We start from the raw sequence: 8,618 nt of genomic DNA, 5'->3' as shown, positions 1-8,618 counted from the left end.
TTAATAGACCACAAGATTTCATATATTTAATTGTACACGTAACCCGAGTACAAAATGATACGCGTAACCTGCGAATTAAAATCATTAATATGGTGAACACCTGGTAATCGACCTTAACTAGATGCATATAGAATATTCCCATCATTTCGGGACTTTCATCGGACATGATAAATTCGAAGTACTAAAGCATCCGTCACCCGGATGGGGTTTGTTAGGCCCAATAGATCTATCTTTACGATTCGCGTCAATTAGGGTTTCTGTTCCCTAATTCTTAGATTACCAGACTAAAAGGGTGATATTCGATTTAATAATCCAGCCATAGAATGTAGTTTTGAGTAAATGAAACTCACAATACGATATTTTGTAGTAAAAATATGCATACGACGATACTGAACAATGCAGGGTTGGCCTCGGATTCACGAACCTATATCAATTATATATATTAACACATATAATAATATTTAAACAAGTTTAGGTATTAATATTAATATACTTGTTATAGTAATAATTCATATATTATTTATTATAATTATTACCTATTAATGTTTAGAATATTCTGTAATGAATAATATTTTATATTTTGTATATTACTAAATTTTATTATATAAAAGTAACATTTTAATTAAAAATATAGAAGTATGTAATATTAGTATATGTATGTAATAAATATATTTCATATAAATATTATTTGTTGTAATGATAATAATAATGCTAGTAGTTTAATTAGTAATACATATATTGTTAGTAACAATAATAATGTTAAAAATAATAATTTTAATCTTAAAATAATAATGATAATAATAATTATTTTAATATTCATAAAATTAATAATAATAATAATAATATTCATAATAATAAAGATAAATATGATAAAAATAATGATAATTCTAATAATAATACTAATGATAATCTTAAAAATGATACTTTTAATAGTCAAAATAATAATAATACTTATATTCATAATGATAATAATGTTAATGGTAATAATAGTACTTATCGTATTAATAATAATTAACAATGATATGGTAATATTAATAATGATAATAAGAATGATACTTTTATAATAATAATGAAAAATGATAATTTTGATAAAGGTACTTTTGTTAATAATAATAAATGATAACTAATACTTATTTTAGTAATAATAATAATAATTACAATACTTAATGATAATACTAGTAATAACAATAATGATAATGTTATTAATTAGATTAATGATTAATGATAATAATACTAATACTTCTAACTATTAGGAATAATAATAATAATAATAATAATAATAATAATAATAATAATAATAATAATAATAATAATAATAATAATAATAATAATAATAATAATAATAATAATAATAATAATAATAATAATAATAATTTTAGAATACAACCTTTGAAGAAAACAAGCTCCTAAATAAAACGCCATTGCCCGGGCTCGAACCCGAGACCTCTCGCTTAAACTCCAATACACTTAACCATCTACTCTGTCTGTATCTTTGTAAAATTACTTGTATCCAATATATACTTAAACAATTTATTTATCAGTTCCATAACCTAGCCCAAGTTTACAACAAAGTTCACGGCCCAACAAGGTTATCGGCCCAACTGACAAATAACGGCCCAACTACTTATTCTTGCCCAACAACTCCAAATCAAGCCCATCAGTATGTATGTATGCTCTTGATTCAATCCAGGAACCAGAAAAAAGAAAATAGCAGGTCATGACATCATTCATCTTCCTCGTTATTCCTTCCTTCATCAACACAACCTCACCTCATCATCATCGTAATCGACTTATCATCCTCGACCATTATCATCAACATCACCATAACATCATCATAATTTAACATTCATCACTATGATCCTCTTCATCATGATCATCACTTTCACGATTATAATTATCATCAACTACCTAGTCATCTATATCATCATACTCATCTTCGTCACGATCAATATCATAATATCATACGCCATCATCAATTCTAGATCATCATCATCATACGGTCGCCACCACTATCGTTCGTTCACCATCATCTTCATTATCTTATCATAAGCATCATCATTAAAATCACTTGTAATATCATCCTCATCATCATCATTAATGTTTTTAGCTCAAAAGAGAGGTCACGGCCCAAGCAAAAAGAATAAAAAAAAATATGGTAGCCCAATAGGTAATCCATATTGAAGTCCATTTAACGTGGATGGCCCTAATAGCAAAATTTTAATTGGGTTTTAGTTTGCTACTATAAATGAAACAGAAACCTTATTCCTTCATCGGTTATTAGGAGCAAAAAGAAAAAAAAATATCCAGCCGTTATTGTTTATACCTCTAATAATCAAGTGGGGTTTAATTGTTTAATTGTTGTCTACCACCAAGGAAAAAGAATAGGTAACGTGTGTAAATCCTCACAGCATCATTATCATCGAGAAGAAAAAAAATAAAGTTATTGGGTTTGGTGTTGGGTTACATAAAAAGAGCAGCAACAGTGGGATTCAAGGGTGGTTTCGAATGGTGTTTGCAGCTTGAAGGGAGTGATGGTTGTAGTATATGAGCAGCAAATAAAAAAAAGGCGGCTGTGAGGGTGCGTTGCTATGGTGTTAAGTTGGGTTCGTACAGGATCGAAACCAAAAAAAATATACGTTGCAACAGAAACAGAAAAGAATAGACACCGCTGGTTTCGTTTTATGATAGATTTTGGTATTTCATGGCTATACAAACCACAACGTAATAGTAGAATACGAGTGTGATTGGTTTTTGATGCAAAAGAAAATATATATATATATATATATATATATATATATATATATATATATATATATATATATATATATATATATATATATATATATATATATATAATAGAAATAGAAACGATTGTAGCAGCTGAAGGGGGCTGTTACTCGACAGGTTTAGTGAAAATGGTGATCGAGTAAAGTGAGGAACAAAGCACTAGTGATGTTGAATATACTAGAGAAAGGTTGTCGCATCTTGTTTCTAGTTCCAGTTACGAATCACAGACTCAATCTTGCACTTTTTGTATTGACTATTCCAATCCTTGCATTACAGTTGATAGTGATGGAGATTGATGGTGGTGGTGTTGAGTCGAAGGTGTGGTGGTTCTCGGTAGCAATCGGTGGTGGGTTTTGGTTGTTAGCTTTGATCAAACATACAAGTGTGTGTATATCTATATGTAAAATATATCTATATGTAATATATACATGTCTAGTTATAGATTGAAGGATGCAGAAAGAAACAATAACATTAAAGTAATAATAATATAATATAAATAATAAATCTTGTTAATTGAAATACAGTAACAATCCATGATTCAATCACGGGAGTAGAAATATAATAATATATAACAACATTGTAGACTTTGCTTATCGTGTTAGAAACATATAAAGATTAAGTTTAAATTTGGTCGGAAATTTTCGGGTCGTCACAGTACCTACCCGTTAAAGAAATTTCGTCCCGAAATTTGATCGAGGTCGTCATGGCTAACAATAAAAATGTTTTCATGACGATTATGAGTTGATAAATTAGAGTTTTATCATCAGCGAGTAATTTAGATAAAACAACTCGATTATGTAAGGAGTACGCGTGAAGCTATCACAAAAATGAAATGAGAAAAGTAAGTTTCGTCATATCTTTTGACGTAGCTGGGTTGATTTCTGGATTTCAAGAGATTTTGAGAAAATCTTTGTAATAAGATTTGATTCTTCGGTGATTAAGGAAGTTAGGATCCTCATCGGTTAAATGCGATGATCTGTCTTGATTGCTCTGTCAGATTTTTCGCTATAAATCCACTCCCTTCGTTTCTTTATTTCCACACTCCCACCTTCTATACTTTCTTTCCTAATTCATACTTCTAAGACATTCTTCAATATGCTCCACCCAATTCTGATTCTTGATATACTCCTAACTTTCATATCTGTCATTCTTCTCTTTCATCTGCCACCGGAAGAATCTATTCACTTCTACTATACTCTTGGTTTTATAGTGTTTTTAGTCCTCCCTTGTCTTTATATTGCTATATGCATCGATATATATGGTTTATAATTTCTGGGTGGTTGTTGGGTTTTATATCTTCCCTTATATTTCGATGTCTCTGCTTCTGTCTTTCCATAATCATTGACATCCACATTTAATACTCTCTCCAATTTACTGTGATTTATACTCCCATTGATATTTTGAAGCTTCATGCTTTTGTTTTATCTTCCCGACTTCAAGTCAAGCGAATAATAGTCCTGAATTCGTAGGTATGGAATTTCGAATTATCATAATATACAAAGTATAATGGGAAGGTAGTAGCACGATTTGATTTGTCGAGTTACCAGCATACCTCAAAAAAGACCGAATCATCAAGAAAATATTTTCTTGATATGTTTAGAGGTTAAGTAGAATACAAGAGTCATGTAACATGGCACATGATGACGTTATGATCTGTGAATCATCACGTTCCATTTAGAAACTCAGCATGACTTACTATAATATAATCACGTTGATCAAGTGTCATTATATTATACTAACTCATGCTTCAGTTCCCAACACTACTTCAAAAACATTCATACTTTACATTCGAATCTTTCAGAATTTAGAAACTAAAACAGTTTCCTTTCTGATGTAACACTGAAATCGCAAAGAGATAAATGATTTCAGACAAGAATAGTTATGAAAATATCTTCAGAATTATGGAGGATATTTACAATGAAAGATACGATGATATCTTAGAATTTCTAATATCGAATAATGATGAAAAAGATTTGTCCGTAAAGGTTTAGAGTCAGGAGCAAGGTATTCATTAATAACTTCAACAGATACTGAATCATTCGAATTCTTTGAAGGCAGGTTTAGTCCTTGTGATTTGTCCACCGCCTCCTTCATGGTTTGATCAATCCATTTTCCAGTTCCAACTTTTCTGAGCTTTGCCGACATACTATTCTGTATCATCAAACTTTCGACTGTTAAAGTCGTTTACAGTTTTTGCTGGTTCATCGGCATTTTTCAAAAAAAATCGGAGAACTAATTCGTAGTTTGAGGTGCTTTTCAGAATTTCACAATTGAAATACGTAAGTCTAGAAGATAGATGTTATATGTACATATATAACTGTTGGCGTAGAATTGGTGCGAAATTCGAGAATAATGATTGAAGCTTTTTGGTATGACAATTACCATTACAAGATGCAGATAAGTGCATCATAGGGTTTCAATGAATATAATGAATTTTTTCGAAAAGTCAAAGATCAACAAAGTTGTTGGTAAGTTTACTGCTAATGTGGTGGGATATAAACGGTTCTCCGGTAATGATAACGAAAGGCAATTTATATATCAAGGTTATAATAAGGCTAATCCAAATAAAAAGTCAAAATTGATTTGATGGAGCTGTGACAAAATTGGCTATTTGGAGAGGGATTGCAAAGTTATTTTTGGTAATAACAATGCCAAAGGAGCTAGCACAGATACGTGTTAAACGTTTACTCAGGTTCCGAGTGGTTTTCAGGTGCATAACTATATGCATCAATCTTTTCTTCCATAGATGAAGTGCGGTTAGTTCATCCTCTTGATTGAGGTGTTTTCAAGAATCATGAAAGGTTTAAACGCAGATTGTAATCATCAAGATACAAATGAGGTTTAAGATGAAATCAAGTAGCAAACTTGAAGAAATGTTTAGTTACATATGTTATAATCAATATTTTAATTCATTTTAATTGTCCAATGTTAGTAGTCCACAGTTAGTAATTCAATAATTCATATATAGTTTAATATATAATATTTGAATTAATTAATACCTATCGTGACCCATTGTATACATGTCTCAGACTCGATCACAACTCAAAGTATATATATTATTTTAGAATCAACCTCAACCATGTATAGCTAACTCGAGCATTACTGCATATAGAGTGTCTATGGTTATTCCAAATAATATATATAGATGCGTCGATATGATATGTTAAAACCTTGTATGCGTGTCCCGATATTTAAAATGCGTAAATAACAGTATTTAAATGATGATAAATAAAGTGCGTAAAATAAATAACGGAAATTAAATGACAATAAATAAAATTGCGAGAATTAGATTGCGATAAAATAAATTGCGATAATTAAAATGTAATAAGGAATTAGTAGTTAGCTAGGAACAGTTAGCTAGGATTTTGTTAGCGTGGATTCTTAACAAAATTTCTCATAGTTAATTTGTTTGTTTCTAACAAATTTTATTTTGTCCAATGTTTTCTTCATTATGCCACTTGTTGGATTCTGATAGGTCAAAATCCAAATATGAAATTGAATGAAAATGGTTATTCTGCGGTGAACGGATACATATATCTGTGGATGTAAGTAGGATAGTAAATGACTGTTGAATCAGATTCGAAGAATGTACAGTGTAACTTATTAATGTGAAATCTAAATATTCCTCGGGTATTACCTACCCGTTAAAATATTTTCACCATTAACAGTTTGTACAAAAGAATTTTTAATTACAATCTTTATGAAAACATATATACATATATATTTTCTTCAGATGTAATCATGGATTTAATGAGTTAATATAGTATTAAACTCATTTGGTTTACCGTCAAAACTAGAATACATAATCTCTAAAACATTATAGATTACATAATCGCCATGAAGAACGAAGATAATTGATGTAGAACGATACATAGAACGATGATTATACTAGAGGTACAGAATGAGATGTTGAGGCATGGATTGTTGATGGTACTGTTGGTGCCGGTGATGTTGCTGAAGCTGGTAAATTTTGCACCATATTCTCCAAAGCCACTACCCGAGCACGAAGCTCGTTGACTTCTTCTGTTACACCGGAATGATTATCGATTAGAACGAGCGGATGAATAAGGTTTAGAATTTGAGATAGTATATAGTCATGATGAGATACCCTGGAAATAAGAGAGAAAATAGTATTACGAACAGGTTCGCCGGTAAGTGCTTCAGGTTCTTCGCCAAGAGGTGAATTCGGTTGGTGGAAGGGATCGTCTTCTTCGCGTCTCCATTGATTAAGTCGACTACGAACCCATCCCCAATTCATCCAGAATTGATGATGGCTGATAAGTTGATCCATTCCGGTCACACTATTTTCGGAGCTCGAGTGGAACTCCATATCGGAATCCGAGGGACTTGAATTAGTGGCGAGTTCCATTTAGTACGATTGAATAAAGGATTTTTTGATATGAAATGATTTCTGGTGATCGGATGGTATTCTAATTACATAGAATATCTATATATATAGAATAAAAGATTTCATAGATTACGAAGGAAGTTACGGAATATGTCAGGCAAAGTTTACAGTAACAGATACGCTAAGATATAAATTTTGTCTATACACTATTCATGCAATCAATGCAGTAAGATGTGTCTAGACTAAGAATGATAAGCAGGTAATTTTCTACAGATGATAAGTAGATGATTTCCGACTAGAAATGATAAGCAAAACTTTTGACATGCAGACACGGTCGAAGTCCAGACTCACTAATGCATCCTAACAACTATCAGTTAGACACACTAATGCAAGACCTGGTTTGCTAAGACCATCGCTCTGATACCACATGAAGCGACCCGTCCTAATCCATCTGGATGAAGTCATCAACATCTGGTCTCATTCCGAGGTACTGTCCTAAATATGCCATGAATGACTCCATGTAATATCTTTAAAGTGAGCAAATGCACAGCGGAAGATTTCTTTCATACCTGAGAATAAACATGCTTTAAAGTGTCAACCAAAAGGTTGGTGAGTTCATAGGTTTATCATAATCAATCATTTCCATAATTTTTAATAGACCACAAGATTTCATTTTTTTATTACACATAACATGTGTAATAAAATAGTACGTGTAACATCCCGCCAAAATCGCCATTGACGCGGATGTTAACTCTGGTCCCAGTGCTCGGCTTGACTTCTAAGTAACAACATAGTTCTACAGCGGAAGCAATATATCTAAGTACCTGAGACAAAACATGCTTAAAGTGTCAACCAAAATGGTTGAGTGAACAACATAGGTTTAATAAGTATAATAAGTTTTTAGACCACAAGATTTAAATAAGCAGTTTAATTAGTCCGGTAGTAGTGCTGGTGTATATGACATCGATACTAATCATTAGTTACCCTAAACACATCACGTTCGTGTCGTTCATCGTTATTATGTATCCATTGACCATCGGTCATCCGGATAGAGACGTCACCCTCAATAGCGCTATCACAATAACTAAGCTTACCAAATTCCAGTAATTAACGATATCATGGTAGGGATTAAGCATGAATCAAAGCATGTTAGCACAGTTTGAACTAATCAAAATAAAGTTTGAGTACTTGTGTCTAAGCGTAAAACAGTTTAAAAGCAAGCATGTGTCTCACCCCAAAGTTATAAAACAGTTAAAAAAGAGGGGCTATGAAATTCACCTTAGCAGCAAGTAAGATATTCCACGCAAGAAGTATGAACGGAGTATGAAATCGGAGATCTCAACCTAGAGATGTAATGTTCGATTAGTTAATGTCTAATAGACATAAAGTTTGTTTATTAATATAGCAAACTATATTAATAGTGACCGTTCTCGAGAATAGTTATATTTATATAAGTGATAATATACTTAAGTGTTACTATATA

This window comes from Rutidosis leptorrhynchoides, chromosome 6 (genome assembly GCF_046630445.1).
Source record: "Rutidosis leptorrhynchoides isolate AG116_Rl617_1_P2 chromosome 6, CSIRO_AGI_Rlap_v1, whole genome shotgun sequence".
NCBI classification, from domain to species: Eukaryota; Viridiplantae; Streptophyta; class Magnoliopsida; order Asterales; family Asteraceae; genus Rutidosis; species Rutidosis leptorrhynchoides.
This window is presented reverse-complemented; position numbering follows the sequence as displayed.